The 18,164-nt window shown below is 44.3% G+C and overlaps 1 long non-coding RNA gene across 1 annotated transcript; it reads right to left on the bottom strand.

Annotated features, from left to right (window-relative positions):
- Positions 1-2,638: 2,638 nt before the first annotated feature.
- On the bottom strand, positions 2,639-17,429 carry LOC149985662 (uncharacterized). The gene is made up of 3 exons (XR_016497474.1): positions 16,935-17,429; positions 7,694-7,944; positions 2,639-2,746 (listed from the first exon to the last, which is right to left on the bottom strand). It is a non-coding gene; the product is annotated as an uncharacterized LOC149985662 (long non-coding RNA).
- Between the last annotated feature and the right edge of the window lie 735 nt (positions 17,430-18,164).

An 18,164-nucleotide genomic window follows, 5' to 3' on the forward strand; every position in this document is an offset into this window, starting at 1 on the left:
GGGCTTACCAGGCTGGGGAGACATACTGGAGGCCTGGTACGTGGAACCGGAACAGGTCTCACCGGACTGGAGAGATGCACTGGAAGCCTAGTGTGTGGAGCAGGCACCGGATACACTGGGCCGTGGAGGCGCACTGGAGGTCTCAAGCATAGAGCCGGCACAACCCGTCCTGCTGGATGGTTACTTTCGCCCGGCAAATGCGGGGCGCTAGCACAGGACGCATGGGCTGTGCAGGCGCACCGGAGACACAGTGCACAGAGTCGGCGCAGGATATCCTAGGCTGAAGATATGCACTGGAGGCCAGGAGCGCTGAGCCGGCACCATCAGTCCTGGCTGGATGCCCACTCTAGCCCGTCCAATGCGGGGAGCTGGAATGTAGCGCACCGGGCTGTGAAAGCGCACTGGAGACACCGTGCGTTTCACCGCATAACACGGTGCCTGACCAGTACCATGCTCCCTAACGTGAGCACGGGGAGTTAGCCCCGCCAACCTCCCCGTGTGTCCCCCCAAATATTTTTTTTTGAGTGGCCTCCCGGTCTTCCTTGCCAGCCATGACCCTGTGTAACGCTGGGCCCCTTTACTAGCTGCCTCCGCCTTCCTCGCTGCTTCCACCTGTTCCACAGCAGGCGATCCCTTCCAGCCAGGATCTCCTCCCAAGTCCAGGATCCCTTTCCTTCCAGAATGCCTTCCCATGTCCATTCTGTCTGCTCCTCCCAGCCATGCCGCTTGGTCCGTTTGTGGTGGGTAGTTCTGTCACGATCGCTGTCTTGAAAATGACCGGACCAGGGTGCAGCGTGGTGAGCGTACATTTTTCTTTATTTCGTTAAATGTCGCCAACAAAACATAAACAACAAAAACGAAGGCTATACCTGCATCAAACGAAGACAACTACCCACAAATACAAAAGGAAAAAAAGCTGCCTATGTATGATTCCCAATCAGAGACAACGATAGACAGCTGTCCCTGATTGAGAACCATACCCAGCCAAAACATAGGAACAAAGAACATAGAGTTTCCCATCCGAGTCACACCCTGACCAACCAAAGATAGAGAATAAAAAGATCTCTACGGTCAGGGCGTGACATCACCGACCATCTCGAATCTCCGCTATGCAATCCAGTTTCCGAGCTGGTCATAGGTGCACCTCATCCACGCTCAAGGTCCTAAACCATGGCCTCCCGGGTGGCGCAGTGGTTAAGGACGCTGTAAATAGCCCATCCAACCAACTACAGTGCCTTGCGAAAGTATTCGCCCCCTTGAACTTTGTGACCTTCTGCCACATTTCATGCTTCAAACATAAAGATATAAAACTATATTTTTTTGTGAAGAATCAACAACAAGTGGGACATAATCATGAAGTGGAACGACATTTATTGGATATTTCAAACTGTTTTAACAAATTAAAAACTGAAAAATTGGGCGTGCAAAATTATTCAGCCCCTTTACTTTCAGTGCAGCAAACTCTCTCCAGAAGTTCAGTGAGGATCTCTGTCCAGACCTGAAGTCCAGACCTGAATCCAATCGAGAATCTGTGGAAAGAACTGAAAACTGCTGTTCACAAATGCTCTCCATCCAACCTCACTGAGCTCGAGCTGTTTTGCAAGGAGGAATGGGAAAAAATGTCAGCCTCTCAATGTGCAAAACTGATAGAGACATACCCCAAGCGACTTACAGTAATCGCAGCAAAAGGTGGCGCTACAAAGTATTAACTTAAAGGGGCTGAATAATTTTGCACGCCCAATTTGTCAGTTTTTGATTTGTTAAAAAAGTTTGAAATATCCAATAAATGTCGTTCCACTTCATGATTGTGTCCCACTTGTTGTTGATTCTTCACAAAAAAATACAGTTTTATATCTTTATGTTTGAAGCCTGAAATGTGGCAAAAGGTCGCAAAGTTCAAGGGGGCCGAATACTTTCGCAAGGCACTGTACCTACCTCATCCCCATATATATATGTATTTGTATTTATGCCGCTTTTGCACACCAGTATTTCTACTTGCACATCCTCATCTGCACATCTATCCCTCCTTAATTGCTAAATTGTATTTAAATCACCACTATGGCCCATTTATTGCCTTACCTCCTTACTTAATTTTCACACACTGTATACAGATTTTCAATTGTGTTATTGACTGTGCATTTGTTTATCCCATGTGTAACTCTGTGCTGTTGTTTTTGTTGCACTGCTATGCTTTATCTTGGCCAGGTCGCAGTTGTAAATAAGAACTTGTTCTCAACTAGCCTACCTGGTTAAATAAAGGTATTCTCAACTAGCCTACCTGGTTAAATAAAGGTGAAATTAAATAAAATAAAAAGGATAAACAGCAGAGGGAGAGGAGACTTCATTCCCATTTCCTACCCCCTCGCCTAAACAGTGTGAAAGAGGCATGCCACAACAGTGTGAAAGAGGCATGCCACAACAGTGTGAAAGAGGCATGCCACAACAGTGTGAAAGAGGCATGCCACAACAGTGTGAAAGAGGCATGCCACAACAGTGTGAAAGAGGCATGCCACAACAGTGCTCTGAGCTTGAGGGTTGGTTCAAATGCATGACTGCCAGAAGAGTCCAACTCAGATGATAAAGGTTGTAGCCTATTAATTCAAATCAGATCAAATCTTTATTATTCTTATTGCTGTTCGGGACTGCTGGCATCGAAACTCCCCCCTACTGGGAGAAAGATGTTCCAATGACGTGCCTTAAAGTTATTATAGCTGGTGGGGAGGTGGGTGGTCGTCAAAAACGGTTGCTAAAAACAGCAAAAGAGAACAAAGTTAAGTTGACATATAAATAAACTCAGCAAAAAAATAACTGTTCTCTCACTGTCAACTGTTTATTTTCAGCAAATGTAACATGTCTAAATGTTTGTAAGAACATAGCAAGATTCAACAACTGAACAAGTTCCACAGACATGTGACTAACAGAAATGGAATAATGTGTCCCTGAACAAAGCGGGGGTCAAAATCAAAAGTAACAGTCAGTATCTGGTGTGGCCACCAGCTGCATCAACTACTGCAGTGCATCTCCTCCTCATGGACTGCACCAGATTTGCCAGTTCTTGCTGTGAGATGTTACCCCCCCTCTTCCACCAAGGCACCTGAAAATTCCCGGACATTTCTGGGGGGGAAATTAGCCCTAGCCCTCACCCTCCGATCCAACAGGTCCCAGACGTGCTCAATGGGATTGAGATCTGGGCTCTTCACTGGCCAAGGCAGAACACTGACATTCTTGTCTTGCAGGAAATCACGCACAGAACGAGCAGTATGGCTGGTGGCATTGTCATGCTGGAGGGTCATGTAAGGATGAGCCTGCAGGAAGGATACCACATGAGGGAGGAGGATGTCTTCCCTGTAACACACTGCGTTGAGATTGCCTGCAATGACAACAATCTCAGTCCGATGATGCTGTGACACACCGCCCCAGACCATGATCCACCTCCAAAATTGATCCCGCTCCAGAGTACAGGCCTCGGTGTAACACTCATTCCTTCGATGATAAACGCGAGTCCGACCATCACCCCTGGTGAGACAAAACCACAACTCGTCAGTACTTTTTGCCAGTCCTGTCTGGTCCAGCGACGGTCGGTTTGTGCCCATAGACGACGTTGTTGCCGGTGATGTCTGGTGAGGAACTGCCTTACAACAGGCCTACAAGCCCTCAGTCCAGCCTCTCTCAGCCTATTGAGGACAGTCTGACCACTGATGGAGGGATTGTGCATTCCTGGTGTAACTCGGACAGTTGTTGTTGCCATCCTGTACCTGTCCCACAGGTGTGATGTTCGGATGTATCGCTCCTGTGCAGGTGTTGTTACACGTGGTCTGCCACTGCAAGGAGGAACAGCTGTCTGTCCTGTCTCCCTGTAGCGCCGTCTTAGGCTCACAGCACGGACATTGCAATTTATTGCCCTGGCCACATCTGCATTCCTCATGCCTCCTTGCAGCATGCCTAAGACACGCTCACACAGATGAGCAGGGACCCTGGGCATCTTTCTTTTGATGTTTTTCAGAGTCAGTAGAAAGGCCGCTTTAGTGTCCTAAGTTTTCACAACTGTGACCTTAATTGCCTACCGTCTGTAAGCTGTTAGTGTCTTAACGACCGTTCCGCAGGTGCATGTTTATTAATGGTTTATGGTTCATTGAACAAGCATGGGAAATAGTGTTTAAACCCTTTACAATGAAGATCTGTGAAGTTATTTGGGTTTTTACAAATATCTTTGAAAGACAGGGTCCTGAAAAAATGCTGTTTATTTTTTTTGCTGAGTTTACATCCCAACATTTATGCCCATTGGTAGGGAGCGAGAAAGGTGATAATTGCAAGTGAGCCCTTAGGTTAAACAGCAAGTGTGAGTCATGTGCATCATTATACCGCGCTTATAATGTAAATGGAGTGAATGACCTTCTTCTATACATACTGTATTCTATATACTGTATTATACATGTGACATTCACATTATGGCCCGCTGGACACAATCGTCCCTTGTTTATATTGCCAACAGCAGCGGTTGGCCAGAGTGTCTTACATATCCCTGACAAATGGGGAACAAGTCAAAAGAGAGCAGTTAGTATTTTAATAAGTGTGACATCATTTCTGGCCACCAAACATTTCCTCATATATTTTGACTGCGAGGTCGATCTATGAGTAGCGTGGGAGAATTTGGAATCTTCTTTTAGAAATGAGTGCCTATGACCTATAAGGTTAACTGTCAGCTCCAAAACAGAAACTAGTTGAGGTGTATTTATCTTCATAGTCCTGTCGTTTAAGGTTAGAGTGCAGAGCGCTGACATAATGACCAAGACTTAATATTAGTATACTTAGGATACTTACACAGTGGAGAAAATGATTATTGTCTATTTATGATTTGACAATAAACAATAATTCCCTTAGAATTCTTTATATTCGTGTTGTTAGGGTATCTGGGTAATGTTTGTGATAATATGCCATATTTCATATACTGTATTCACGACTCTATACCTGGGTCATCAACCAGATTTATTTGTGCAACCATTTTAAAGTTACGTTTTTTTAATGATGTGATTTAACACACAACATATTCAGTGACAAGCTCTTTTTCTAATACCGTACACAGCACCACCAGTGTGTTGTTTTGGTTTCTATAGTAACAGCAGTCATTTTCACACTTCCACCCACCCACTCATCTGCATTCTGAAGAGTTGGCATGGTGCCATTTCTCTAACTGGGAAAATGTTTTTTTCTCTCCTCAACGAATCCTGTCTTAACTTTCATTTATATAAACAATTCCTGATTGGCATGATTTTCTCATTGTTCATGACCAGATAATGTCGCCTCAGCTGTGACAGACAAAAGTGGTATAACACTCACATGGTGATTCTTCATGTGAAATGAGTTTAGACTGTAATGACAGTTTTAACTGTGACGTTGAACACTGTTCTGTGTTGAAGTAAGGCAATCACATTTACTTTCATAAAGTTATTAAAGACAAACACAAAATCTACAGGTCACATTCTTTAGATTCAACCATTCAGTGCAACCGGCCACCCGAATGAATAATATACTTTACAAATCCCCAAATCCTGCAATTGGACTGATGCAATAAAAAATAACAAGAAGGTTCATCTAATCCAATTAAATCCAGCCCGACCATACACACCTCTTCTTCCTCCATGCTAGAAAGATGAACAGCAAAGCAAAAGGACATTTAGCAACCTGTTAAACTCAACACCTCATCTCTCCAAGAGAGAAAAAGGCTTTGGGCCAACATCTGAATTTGAAGTTTTTGAAGGTTGAACGGAAGGAGTTACTATAGCAACGCTGCTGCTGAGTATCTGAGCAGATTTTACGAAAAGAGTAGTACTCACTTTGTTCAGATGAGAATGAATCGCTCACAGCTAAAGAAGCAACGATTTGAAATAGTTCACATGTGAGATGAATCCAAAAGTGTGCCAGGCGCAGACAGAAACAACACTATTGGGATTTCATTAGCATTCAATGGTGTGCTGAAGAAAGTTAGTTTGACAGGCAACTTATTTGGGATACCACTCTTACCATTGTGCCTATGATGGCACAATGAAACACTCCACCCTATCCAACTCGTTTTCGAACGTTGCTATGGGCACAGCCAAACAACAGAAGTGATGGATTCGACTTCCGCTTTACTTCCCTACTGCAGCACGCCAGTAGCAAACTTGCCAGAGTAAATTATTTGAAGGAGTCAATTTATAGAGTATAGTTAAGTGATAATGCCCTCGAAGCCGGTGTTCGGAGGATACATTGGCACGGGTGTTGTTAGGCCCGAGAAAGTCGAAACCGCACCAATATGTCCTCCAAACACCGGCTTCGAGGTTATTATCACTTTTACACACCAGGTTACCAACATATTCAAATAATTATTGACATATTTTCATTGAAAACGTTACATTTGATTAATTTATTCATACTATTTAATCCTTCCACAAGACATAGTCCTGACACAAATATAGGGTTGCTACCCAAAGCGGCTGGTCGTTCGTTCTATCGGTTCGATTGTCAGAGACGCGACCCAGTCGTTCAGTCTTTTTGTTCTGTATCTATGGACGAGACCCAGTCGTTCGTTCAAAATGTTCCATTGCCATACTGGCTGGCAATGTTCTTATGCCTTGTTGCTAGCTAGCCAACTACGACTAACTTACAGTCACGTCAAACAGTGGAGCCAGAATAACAACAGTCTCTGCATTTGCATTTGTTTAAGCTTTTTTCATTTGACATTTCTTTGTATAAATCCATAAAAATGATGCCAACTAATTCATGAATTTGACACATGTGCCAGACAGTGTGGTGAAGAAGGCGCAACAACATCTCTTCAACCTCAGGTGGCTGAATTTTTTTGTCTTGGCCCCTCACAAACTTTTACAGATGCACAATTGAGAGCATCCTGTATCACCGCCTGGTACGCCAACTACACTGCCCGCAACCGCAGGGCTCTCCAGAGGATGGTGTGGTCTGTCAAGCGCATCACCGGGGGCACACTGTCTGCCCTCCAGGTCACCTACAGCACCCGATGTCACAGGAAGGCAAAAAAAAAATACCCGAGCCAAGGCCTGCTTTCATCCAGAAGGCAAGGACGGTACAGGTGTATCAAAGGTGGGACAGAGAGACTGATAAACATCTATCTCAGTCCAGGAACTTGCAGGTGCCTTGGTGGAAGAGTGGGGTAACATCTCACAGCAAGAACTGGCAAATCTGGTGCAATCCATGAGGAGGAGATGCACTGCAGTAGTTAATGCAGCTGGTGGCCACACCAGATCCAGACTGTTGCTTTTGATTTTGACCCCCCCTTTGTTCAGGGACACATTATTCCATGTCTGTTAGTCACATGTCTGTGGAACTTTTTTAGTTCATGTCTCAGTTGTTGAATCTTATGTTCATACAAATATTTACACATGTTAAATTTGTTGAAAATCAACGCAGTTGACAGTGAGAGGACGTTTCTTTTATGGCTGAGTTTATTAAAGTTAAAAGCTTCATTTCAACATGGCTCAGAGCCAACTTCATATGATATCACAATGTTTCATGCGGTATAAATTTCAGCTGTAAAAATAGGGGAACAAAGCAATGTGGAGGAAGTTGAAAGAGTCAAATTGGTCCCCGTGTTTATGAACCCATCACCTCTAATCATATACGTCGCCTTCCATGAATATGCTGCCAATCATCTTCATAATTTTCATTCCAAAATCATTACCTGTCCATCTCAGATTGGTCCTTGTATATTGCAATATCATCCCTCTGATTTGAGTGTTAACATCTCCTGGTCCGTGTCACTCCATCCCTCCTTTCAGCAAAGAATCAGCTCTGATCAGTGGCTGGGATCCTGATTGGTTACTCGGTGCTTGATGCTGATCCCTGAACCCCCTGTCTCTCCATCAGGCGGTGGAAAAGGTGAAGCGAGTGTCATGACAGTACTCCTCTCAGCAGGGCGTCGGGGAATGAGGCCTGTTCAGAAACATAGGATCACACGAGAGACTGATAAACACACCTGAAGGACAGGACACAAGAGGCTCACCTTGAAGACAGAAGAAAGGTGTGAAGGCTTTTGGGAGAACTGTGGACAGGCTAAAACTGGTTGCTATGGGCATGCAGCTGCAGATGTGGTTGCTAGGTGGTTAGGAGTGAATTCGGAGGAGGTCTCTGTTGGCCCAAAGTGTCACACGACAGACAGCTGCATTGAGTATCTCAATGTGAGGTTCAGTGATTGTGCTGAATGAACAAACACACACGAACAAGCGTTCACAGACACACAGTGTTTGTGTTTCCCATCACATGTCGAGGTCAGGTTTAAGGAACTGGAGAAGAACCATCCAAACAGAAGAAAAGAGAAGTTTAAACATGGACTGGCTGGCCTTGTTAAGTCTGAAAAAGACAAGAGGCAGAGTTCAGTTCAAATCTCTCCAAGTGTGTGTGTGTGTGTGTGCGTGTGTGCGCGCGCGCGCGTGTGTGTGTGTGTGTGTACCATTCTCTCCAAATCTCCTGTTTTGACACATTCTACCCAGTCTTCCCACCCTCCCTCTCCATTCCTTCCCCCTGCTTGATCTGACTGCTGTGTTCTCTTGCTCCCATATGGGCGGCAGTTTGATATGTATGCAAATAGAAGTGCTTCTCAATCTGTCATTTGCCTGTACACTTTGTTCTTGAGCTCAATCCAATGCAAATGGCTGTCTCTCTGTGTGGGTCTCTGCCTCTCCTACAGTACAGAAGAGGAGGAGCAGGGGCCAGAGCTGGCGCTAGCCAACACTCTGGATGTGACCCACGTAGTGGCAACACAAAGGGCTGTAATTACCAGGCAGCCCACCCACCAGCAGCCATTAAACTCTCAAGCTGAGAGCACTTTTGCTCTGTTTTTGCTATAGATGTATTCATCAATCTACCAAGGTGGCAATGTATTGAATAATGTAGTAGTATCCCCCACCAGAAAGGTTTGGATATTGGTTTTCATCTGGAATTGTGTAAATAAATAAATTCAGAATTCCTCTGACTTTCTGTCTGAGAAGAAACCCTTTTCCCTCCATAAGATCTAGGACACAATAAAAGTATAACACATATATACAAATACGATAACATTATATGTAAATCCATAAAATGTGAATGAACATTTTCATATTTTAATGTCCAATCAGTTTTAGAAACATCTACACTAAATATTTCACCTTCTTTATTACTGTACAAAAAATATAATGAAATTAGTCCCATTCCACAATGTGTCACATTGTTATAGCTCTAAATAAACATTTTGGCCACAGCATGCAGTAAATAATGGAAGAGTGATAAAACAATGTCTGAAAGCACCCTGAGTCATATTGCTCATTGTCTCTCATAAGCTGCTTTCTCATAGCTAGTCTTTAAATGCAGGCATGTCTGAGACTCTTGGTGTTATTGACTGGTGCGGTGGTGCGGTGGTTAGAGATTCTGTGATGAGGTAATTCTAGTGTATTTATGGATGTGTGTGCAGGCCTACATGAGTGCTTGTAATTTCCTTTGTTCAAGACAGCCTTATTAGCCATGTTTCAAAAACTCTTCTTGCCAATTCAAATACACACATACAGTTGAAGTCAGAAGATTACATACACTTAGGTTGGAGTCATTAAAACTCGTTTTTCAACCACTCCACAAATTTCTTTGGCAGCATCATGTTGTGGGGGTGCTTTGCTGCAGGATGGACTGGTGCACTTCACAAAATAGATGGCATCATGAGGAACAAAAATTCTGTGGATATATTGAAGCAACATCTCAAGACACAGAGTTAAAGCTTGGTCGCAAATGGGTCTTCCAAATGAACAATGACCCCAAGCACACTTCCAAAGTTGTGGCAAAATGGCTTAAGGACAACAAAGGCAAGGTATTGGAGTGGCCATCACAAAGCCCTGACCTCAATCCTATAGAACATTTGTGGGCAGAACTGAAAAAGTGTGTGCGAGCAAGGAGGCCTACAAACCTGACTCAGTTACACAAGCTCTGTCAGGAGGAATGGGACAAAATTCACCCAACTTATTGTGGGAAGCTTGTGGAAGGCTACCAACCAAACGTTTCGTTTGACCAAAGTTAAACAATTTAAAGGCTTAAATGCAATGCTACCAAATACTAATTGAGTGTATGTAATCTTCTGACCCACTGGGAATGTGGTGAAAGAAATAAAAGCTAAAATAAATTATTCTCTCTACTATTATTCTGACATTTAACATTCTAAAAATATAGTGGTGATCCTTACTGACCTAAGACAGGGAATTTTTGCTAGGATTAAATGTCAGGAATTGTGAAAAACTGAGTTTAAAGGTATTTGGCTAAGGTGTATGTAAACTTCTGACTTCAACTGTACATAAACATTTGGAATCACAGAAATGGGGCTCATAGACCTGTACAGTGTACTGGAACCTTCCCCTGCTCATATTCACTCTAATGACACTGTGGGCAAGAGAGGCTGTGAATCTAATCTGCACAACTCTAGCACAGCAAGAGGAAAGGAGCAACCGGATTTATGGAAATCAACAAACTCACGCAGCCTTCTCCTGCTTAAAAAGTCTCCCAGCCCATAATTAAATTTCTCAGTGTTATGATATAGATAGATGGAAAGACAAAGGGAGCCTAGAGAGAAAGATGGAGAGAGGTGAGGCAATACAAACAAATATATGTATTGTCACATACACTGTGTATGTGCAGTGAAATGTGTTATTTTACAGGGTCAGCCGTAGTAGAGCACATCAGATTATTCAACTTGTCGGTTATTCGAACCAGCGACCTTTCGTTTACTGGCACAACGCTAGGCTACCTGCCACCCTGATACTCTGCAGCCCCCAATACCGTGCAGGGCAGTCGAGAAAGAAGAACAGAGAGGAAGGGAGAAACAGTGATGAAAGAGAAAGAGGAAGAGAAAGAGAGAGATGGGAGGAGAGATAAGAGAGTCTAGACAGGAGAATGCGTTACAGTGAGGATAGGAGGAGATGAGAGAGAGGAGGAGAGGAGAGAGAGAGTAGGAGAGGAGAGGAGAGAGAGAGGAGGAGAGGAGAGAGAGGAGAGAGAGGAGAGAGAGGAGAGAAGGGAGAGAGAGGAAAGAGCAGGAGAGGCGGAGAGGGGAGAGGAGTATACAGTGAGGAGAGGAGAGAGGAAAGGAAGAGGAGAGGCGGAGAGGAGAGGAGAGGAAAGGAGAGGAGAGAGGGGGAGAGGAGGAGAGTAGAAGAAAGGAGAGGAGAGGAGGAGAGAGGAGAGAGGAGAGGAGGGGAGAGGAGAGAGCAGAGAGGAGGAGAGGAAAGAGCAGGAGAGGTGGAGAGGGGAGAGGAGTATACAGTGAGGAGAGGAGAGAGGAGAGGAAGAGGAGAGGAAAGGAGGGAAGCGGAGAGGAGAGGGAAGGAGAGGAAAGGAGTGAAGAGGAGAGAGTAGGAGAGAAAACAAGGGGAGAGAGGAGGAGAGGAGAATAGAGGAGAGGAGAGGAGGGAGGTGAGAAAGGGAGAGGAGACGAGGAGCGGAGAGAGGAGGAGAGGAGAAGAAAGGAGAGGAGTGAAGAGAGGAGGGGAGAGGAGAGAGCAGGAGAGGTTGAGAGGGGAGAGGAGTATACAGTGAGGAGAGGAGAGAGGAGTGGAAGAGGAGAGGAAAGGAGGGAAGAGGAGAGGAGAGAGAAGGAGAGGAAAGGAGTGAAGAGGAGAGGAGAGAGTAGGAGAGAAGAGGAGAGGAGAATAGAGGAGAGGATGGGAGAGAGGTGAGAAAGGGAGAGGAGAGGAGGAGCGGAGAGAGGAGGAGAGAAGAAGAGAGGAGGAGTATAGAGAGGAGGAGAGAAGAGAGGAGGAGAGGAGAGGAGTATACAGTTCTCAGTAAATCTCATAGTGGGTACTCCCTGAAGTCCCATTATACGTTGATGCTGTGATTACTCAAGCAACAATTACTGCCATAAATCTAATGGAAGCACAGGGGGCCAGCAGAGAGAGGGCCGAAGCGCATTATAACTACAGAGGAGAACTGGACAGTGTGTGTGTGTGTTATACAATATTTCTCAGTGCACCATGTGTCAAACTTACACGTGTCCATGCTCCTTGTATGTGTCCTGTGTCCATGTCTGGAATATATCCTCATGCCGTCTATATTTGCAGTATATGTGATTTGCTGCTGTCTGCAGCACACTCACAACAAAACCCCATCAGATTTAAAGCTTTTTAAATTAAACTAAATCTGGTTCTTTAAAATGAATGACTACTGGGGCGAAGGTGTGCGTGTACAGAGGAAGGGGAAATGTTTCAATAAAACCTATTTTCATGCAGTCCATGAGACAGTCTCTGTACTGTGTGTTGTGTGATAATGTATAGTGGGGCTGCTGCACAGCTCAGCCATGCAGTACTGTAACTCTAGCCAAGGGAAGCCAGCTCACTGATAAGCTGATGGAGCCCGATGAATCAAAAACACAAGATGTCAAAGCACTTTATTACATTGCATGCTACAGGGGTTAGGGGCTCTGGCGACAGTCAATGAGAAAACTCAATACTCAGGGAAAGTACTTGTTGTTGTTGTTACATTGCTTTCTGACTAAAGACTAAATACACATGTGGAAACTGAGTTAAATGTCTGACGATGTACAATAAAGGCTATGTAATACCATAGTTATCTAATGATTAGTTGATGATGAGGTCTGCATTCTGAGGGTCAATTTGAAGAGGAAAAGTGGGGGAGGAATAGTTAAGTTATGCACCCTTAATCAAAGACCGGAACATAGTACACACACACACACACACACACACACACACACACACCTTCCACCATCTTTCTATTCCCTCTCTTCCTCTCCTTCCATCTGTAAAGTGTTCTCTTCTCCTCCCACACCTCTGACAACAATTGATTTCCCATGATTCCACTGTTGGCCTCATGAAACTGTGCTTTTACAAAATCTCTCTAAACCCCCAGAACCTGTCCTCTGCTCTTAGACAATCTCTCTAAACCCCCAGAACCTGTCCTCTGCTCTTAGACAATCTCTCTAAACCCCCAGAACCTGTCCTCTGCTCTTAGACAATCTCTCTAAACCCCAGAACCTCTCCTCTGCACTTAGACAATCTCTCTAAACCCCCAGAACCTGTCCTCTGCTCTTAGACAATCTCTCTAAACCCCCAGAACCTGTCCTCTGCTCTTAGACAATCTCTCTAAACCCCCAGAACCTATCCTCTGCTCTTAGACAATCTCTCTAACCTCCCAGAACCTGTCCTCTGCTCTTAGATAATCTCTCTAAACCCCCAGAACCTGTCCTCTGCTCTTAGACAATCTCTCTAACCCCCAGAACATGTCCTCTGCTCTTAGACAATCGCTCTAACCCCCAGAACCTGTCCTCTGCTCTTAGACAATCTCTCTAACCCCCAGAACCTGTCCTCTGCTCTTAGACAATCTCTCTAAACCCCCAGAACCTGTCCTCTGCTCTTAGACAATCTTTCTAACCCCCAGAACCTGTCCTCTGCTCTTAGACAATCTCTCTAACCCCCAGAACCTGTCCTCTGCTCTTAGACAATCTCTCTAACCCCCAGAACCTGTCCTCTGCTCTTATACAATCTCTCTAAACCCCCAGAACCTGTCCTCTGCTCTTAGACAATCTCTCTAAACCCCCAGAACATGTCCTCTGCTCTTAGACAATCTCTCTAAACCCCCAGAACCTGTCCTCTGCTCTTAGACAATCTCTCTAAACCCCCAGAACCTGTCCTCTGCTCTTAGACAATCTCTCTAAACCCCCAGAACCTGTCCTCTGCTCTTAGACAATCTCTCTAAACCCCCAGAACCTGTCCTCTGCTCTTAGACAATCTCTCTAAACCCCCAGAACCTGTCCTCTGCTCTTAGACAATCTCTCTAAACCCCCAGAACCTGTCCTCTGCTCTTAGACAATCTCTCTAAACCCCCAGAACCTGTCCTCTGCTCTTAGACAATCTCTCTAAACCCCCAGAACCTGTCCTCTGCTCTTAGACAATCTCTCTAAACCCCCCGTCTTTACACCAACACTACCTGCACCATGTACTTTAATCACCTCTCTGCACCGACAATCTCACCATTATGCTTTTACTGTATATTCACCTACTACAATCTAGTTACGTAAATTCTAGTCATTAAACATCTATGCTCTCATGTATAACACGTACTGACACACATCACAGTTTAGTTTAGTTTTACTGTAACTCCAAAGTAAAGTATTACACATAATTGCAAAACAAGTGAGTATGATTCAACATATGAAGGTCTTTAATATTGGTCAGTATAAAACCCTTTGATTTTACTTCTTTGAAAAAGATTTGTATGCAACTAAATGGCTGAGCATTTGCAATGTTAGATCAAAGAGAATCGAATGGTCTTCGAGGCTTCATTTCCCAGTAGCAGTCTCATTAATCATTTAGTTAATGGGCACATCATTAACGTCGTACCTTAACAGTAGTGACAAAACAATAGTAGCGAGGTTAATTAGTAAGTCAGTCTTATTAGAGATAACGGGCTGTGAGGAAAAAGCTCAGGGACAATTAAAATGTGAGTGTGTGTGTGTGTGTGTGTGTGTGTGTGTGTGTGTGTGTGTGTGTGTGTGTGTGTGTGTGTGTGTGTGTGTGTGTGTGTGTGTGTGTGTGTTAGCAGCCTGTCTTGCAGTTTATAAAATGCATGTGGACCCACCAGACTGCTCATCATAAATAGAAGAGAGGTACTGACAGTGTGTAATGTTCCTCATAGATAGAAAGTCAACATCAGCAGTAGTTTAGCCCATGGGCCATTTGCAAACCAATTCACTGCGACTGTGACTAAACATTTCTGTAGTTGATTTCCGTGGTTACAGTCTACACATGGTGCTTTTCCACTGAAGATATACACCAGTGTTTTACGCAAAAGACTCAGACTTTTCTGTTTCCATCTATGTGGGCCGGCACCGGTGTCTCACTGGGCCATGGCTCCGGCAGACCTGCTCTGACTTGGAGCCAGGTTCCTGCATACTTTTCAGCTGTCATTTACATAACAATGGCTGTGAACATTTAACACCTTATCACAAAGCAACTGTCTTGATGGTGCAGAGGTTGTTGATTCTGCTTGCTCCAAGTCTTTAATGTCACACTCCTGATGGAGACACAATTGCACCAAGAGTTCACATTCACATAAAACACTGGGGACACACTGGCCTGGGGGTAAGTCTACATGGAAAAGCACCAACAGACTTCTATTTGGGCCCTGGAGTGGGGCAGCGGTCTAAGGCACTGCATCTCAGTGCAAGAGGTGACACTACAGTCCCTGGTTCAAATCCAGGCTGGATCACATCTGGCTTTGATTGGGAGTCCCATAGGGTGGTGCACAATTGGTCCGGGGTAGGCCGTCATTGTGAATAAGATTTTTTTCTTAACTGACTTGCCAAATGATCTGGCTCTCTCCTCTACCAATGATCTACTCCGCCTACCTTACAGGACACCAGGCAGAAGATGTTGTGTTTGGGGTAGGAAGTCCCGTCCTTTCCTTTGAAAGAGCCATCCAGGAAGTTGGCTGTGTAGAACTGGATGCCAGGCTGATTGGTGTTGAACAGAACACGCCCGCTCCCTTAGGAGACACAGACGGAGGGCAGAGATGAGGATAGGGTAGGAGAGAGACACAGTCACTCACTTATCTAAAGTTGTAGCTGGGGCACTGTGCAGTGATCATGCATGTTCAATGTTGATCTGCAGGACCACTACTGATGATTCATAGAGAAACAGCAAGTTAAACAGCAACTATATAGCCCAACATAGCCAGTTAGCATTGAGAGTGCGCTGCGGCCTCACACATCTCCAGGTGATGACAGGCCTTAGGCCAATCAGAACAGGCTTCCATGGTCAAGGGGTGTGAGCTCCACAGGTCGGATCTCTCCTATAGGCCGAGCAGGGTTAGAGCTGAGTATGTTCATTTTCACATGACAAGGGCTGTGGACCTGGACCAGAGTATGTGAGCAGAGCTGGAGCGGAGTGAGGAGCAGATGCATTTGTAGTCTACTTGTGTACTGCTATTGCCCCTTGCTTTAGCTACTGTCATGGAGTTCACATAACATTTTCATAAAGAAACTGATAAAATCAAGGTGACTTACAAAGATGAGGACCAAGAGCAAGAGAGGGAGTGCGGTGATCTAGTGTCCACAACTAAAGAATCATGGTGGAATCTGAAAAGACAGGTATCCTGAAAGCATGATGGTGTACTTACTCAGTGGTGATTTTAGCATGTAAATCTTGGAGGGGCAAACAACCCCTTTTTTTTTTTTTAGATACATGCCAGCAAAGCCACTACACAACACTTAACAATACATTAATTGCACTATAACGGTGACAGACGGTGCCCACAAACTGTTAAGGCCTACATAAAGCTGTCCCAACACCTGGCTATCAGCGGAGCCTTGTCTGGCAGAGAAACAGTTAATTCAGCCTCATTTACTATCTTTTAAGAAACATAGCCGATATGGCAGACTTGCTTAAACAAATGTGGTTTCTACTGAAAATTGAGATGTACAAACTATGGCATAAGGGACGACGAGCAGATAAGAGGCAATCCGTAATTTCGATTAAGACATTAATGAGCGAGCTAGGACGGACGTAGTCATTATAACTATTTGTTCAGCACTTTTGAAATGTACAATGACAGAATTCAGAACATGGGCCATTCTCATATTCTCCCTGTACACCAAGTCAAAAACGTAGGATAAATAAAGGGGCATATAAAGGGGGCATATAAGCAGACAATGAAAGCCCTTACAATATTTGGTGATTACATTTGTCTAAAACAGGCTATAGGCTACATGTGCACCACCAAGTCAGAACAGTAGGCAAAATAGGGACCAAATTATTAGGCTGAGGCATGTGGGCTACTAACACAACATACATTTAGTATTACTTTCTTAGCTACAGTATACATATTTCCCTTGCATATGACATCATTTATGCAGCATACAGTACAATACAGTTTTAGACTTGTTGTGCTGTACTCACTTGAACAGGAAGGTGGCGTGGCGGTCCTTCGTGGGCAAATTCTGTCATCAAAGTCTGGCATTCTCTGGATTTATGGTGTCTTCAAGACAACTGGGAACTCGGAAAAAACAAGGTTGAATCATCATGACATCAGTGATCTTCAGGTCGGAGCTCTAGAAAGAGGTCTGAGTTCCCAACCTGCAATTCTGAGTTAGATGACTGTTCAAAACATATTTCTCCAGTCAGAGCTCATTTTTTCAGAGTCCTCAGTTATCTGGAACTCACTGCTGAGCGCGGCAGAAGTCAAACTGGCTTGACAGCATGGCAAATGTTGAATGTTTATCCTTTTAAGCTGAGAAAAGAGACCCTTAAACCCAGACTTGGAACCACAATCCCCACTCCACTGAATAGCAGGCTAGTGATTGCTTTGCAATGCTTGCAGTTAGCCACTGATTCCTTCCCATCCACTCATTGTCACGCCCTGGCCATAGAGAGGTTTTTATTCTGTATTTTTGTTAGGCCAGTGTGTAACTAGGGTGGGCATTCTATGTTAATTTTTTATGCTTTTGATTTATGTGTTTGGCCGGGTGTGGTTCCCAATCAGAGGCAGCTGTCTATCGTTGTCTCTGATTGAGAACCATACTTAGGTAGCCTTTTCCCACCTGTGTGGTGTGGGTAGTTATTTTCTGTTTAGTGTGTTTTGCACTTGACGGAGCTGTTTCGGTTGTTCTTTTGTTGCTTCTTTGATAGTGTTCAGTTTTACCATTAAAATGATGAACACGTACCACGCTGCACCTTGGTCCTCACCTTCTTCCACCAACAGCCGTTACACTCATTGTTGAATTTGCGATGTCCAACTTGTTGATTAATGTTTATGTCCAATGGCCGATGAGCACCGATATGTTTTTATCTATAATTTATCTTCATTATTTATCTTCCGGTGACAAGGATTAAAAAGCATTTTCCAGTAGATTGTCAACTTGATTCATGATGACTGCTAGCTAAGATTTTGAAAGTTTGATGTTGACATGATCAGTCCAACCAAAGCTACTGTAATTATAACGTGATTTGTCATCATTTTATCTTTGGCCAATGACCTTGAGCCTTCTTAGATGGGCACTTCTAATGTAACTCTATGGCAGCACCCAAGGGGCTTGAATTGTCGAGCTCTGCCCTTTTATTTGGCAGTGACTTAGTCCCTATGAGTGACAGAACAATCACGGCACAAATAGAGAACATTACTCAATCACG

This window comes from Oncorhynchus mykiss, chromosome 1 (assembly GCF_057628025.1).
Source record: "Oncorhynchus mykiss isolate SJ-2025 chromosome 1, ASM5762802v1, whole genome shotgun sequence".
NCBI lineage: Eukaryota > Metazoa > Chordata > Actinopteri > Salmoniformes > Salmonidae > Oncorhynchus > Oncorhynchus mykiss.